The sequence below is a fragment of the Homarus americanus genome, unplaced genomic scaffold, assembly GCF_018991925.1.
Source record: "Homarus americanus isolate GMGI-L3 unplaced genomic scaffold, GMGI_Hamer_2.0 scaffold51111, whole genome shotgun sequence".
NCBI lineage: Eukaryota > Metazoa > Arthropoda > Malacostraca > Decapoda > Nephropidae > Homarus > Homarus americanus.
Window position 1 is genome coordinate 433,870 of NW_024726503.1, and position 2,558 is coordinate 436,427.

A 2,558-nucleotide genomic window follows, 5' to 3' on the forward strand; every position below is an offset into this window, starting at 1 on the left:
AAGAAAGAAAGAAAGAAAGAAAGAAAGAAAGAAAGGAAAAAGAAAGAAAAGAAAGAAAGAAAGAAAGAAAGAAAGAAAGAAAGAAAGAAAGAAAGAAAGAAAGAAGAAAGAAAGAAAGAAAGAAAGAAAGAAAGAAAGAAAGAAAGAAAGAAAGAAAGAAAGAAAGAAAGAAAGAAAGAAAAGAAAGAAAGAAAGAAAGAAAGAAAGAAAGAAAGAAAGAAAGAAAGAAAGAAAGAAAGAAAAAGAAAGAAAGAAAGAAAGAAAGAAAAGAAAGAAAGAAAGAAAGAAAGAAAGAAAGAAAGAAAGAAAGAAAGAAAAGAAAGAAAGAAAGAAAGAAAGAAAGAAAGAAAGAAAGAAAGAAAGAAAGAAAGAAAGAAAGAAAGAAAGAAAGAAAGAAAGAAAGAAAGAAAGAAAAGAAAGAAAGAAAGAAAGAAAGAAAGAAAGAAAGAAAGAAAGAAAGAGAGAAAGAGAGAAAGAAAGAAAGAGAGAAAGAGAGAAAGAGAGAAAGAAAGGAGAAAGAAAGAAAGAAAGATGACCGTACTAATCTTCCAAAACCTGAACCCCGGATAAATTACCAAATGGTTCACGTAAGTTGAGGAGTTGAACTTGTGCTAAGTCTCAGGAGGCCAGAAGGTCACCCTCCCTCCCTCCCTCCTTAGCTGACGATCTCATTTATCTTACTAGAGGCCCTCCATCAAGTGTTAGAGAGAGAGTGACTTACAAGTGTCTCCTGGGATGACTCTTGCAGCAGACGTAACCAGCAGCATCACTAATAACATCGTCAACCTGAACAGCACCACCAGTAACAGCATCAACAGTAATAATAACAGCACCAACAGTAAAAGCATCATCTCCAACAGTAAAATCACCATCACCAACAGTAACATCACCAACAGTAACATCACCATAACCAACAGTAACATCACCAACAGTAACATCACCAACAGTAACATCACCATCACCAACAGTAACATCACCATCACCAACAGTAACATCACCATAACCAACAGTAACATCACCATTACCAACAGTAACATCACCATCACCAACAGTAACATCACCAACACCAACATCACCAACAGTAACATCACCAACAGTAACATCACCAACAGTAACATCACCAACAGTAACATCACCATCACCAACAGTAACATCAAAGATCCCTCACTATCTCTCCCCTTCCTCTCACCCTCACTTCAGTCTTCTTCCTCCTCCTCTTGCCGCTGTTCATTAGATTCTGTTCCTGCTGTTATTACCTTTCACTCATTTCCTCCACCATCTCTCCCATTATGTCTTTACTCCCCTTCTTCAATTCCTTATTTATCTATTTTTTTTCTCTCTAGAATTTTGCCACCTCCTCCCCTCTTCCTCTTCTCTTACAGCAGTCTTTCACATTTTCTTTTATCTTCTTCCTGTTTCACTTTCTTTTTCTTGAACATTCCCTTCCTTTTCTTCCTCCTCACCCCCCTTTTCTCCCACCCACCTCTCTCTCTCTCTCTCTCTCTCTCTCTCTCTCCTCCCCATTTTATATACCCCCTCCCTCCCTCCCTCCCTCCTCCCCCTCTTCTCTCTTCCTACTCTTCGCCTTTTTCTCCCTCCCTTATTCTTCAGCCTTACTTCCTTCCTCTTTTCTTTTTACTGTACTGTCACCTTCCATCAGCTGCCTCTCATCAATTTTCCATTTTCTCTTCTTTGTTATTTTTTTTTTCACTAGGATATTCCCCTCCTTCCCTTCCTCCTCCTCCTCCCGTTTGCTTCATTTGTTTTCAGATCCTCCCGAATAAACTAAGAGACGGAGAAGAAAAAGACAATAATGAGTAGGAAGTGGAACAAGAAGATTTTCACTTATACATCTTTCTCCCGGGACAACTACACAGAGGTGGTGGTGTTCGGGTCAGGTCCTCTGGGGTAGCGGTTGGGGTGGGTGGTCCTCCTATTCCCCGGGGCAGTCTTCAGTGGAGGTGACGTTTGGACAAGACGCACGACCGTCGTCACCAAACATACACACCACGTCCGCGAAAGAACTGCTTCGTCTCAGGTCTTCATCGCTTTTCGTTCCCGCACCGCGTACACCACGTTCAGAAGCCGACACCCACACACCCATCACCCACCCACTCACCCAACATTGCTAAAGTCACCCACCTATTCCCATCCACACAACCAGCTGCCCTCCTTTACCATTCCACCCTCATAGGTGGAACTCCCTCCTGCTTCCTCCTGGAGGGTACCAGCGTCACATTGGCATGCAGAGTCACACTCGGCATCATTCTTCCTGTCGCCGTCCTCGCTAGGAAGGTTGACATTTCGTGTTCTTGTGAGCCGCTATGAAGGTGCTGCCAATATTGACTCACTCTCGCTCCCTCGCCCGCTATAAGACGACCTTCCTCTTGCTCTTTTTCCTTACTGTGGTTATTAAAACAGCTGCTCTAGCGTAGAATACTTTTAACTTTTTTAAAACCAATAACAAAACATATATATATATATATATATATATATATATATATATATATATATATATATATATATATATATATATATATATATATATATATATATAT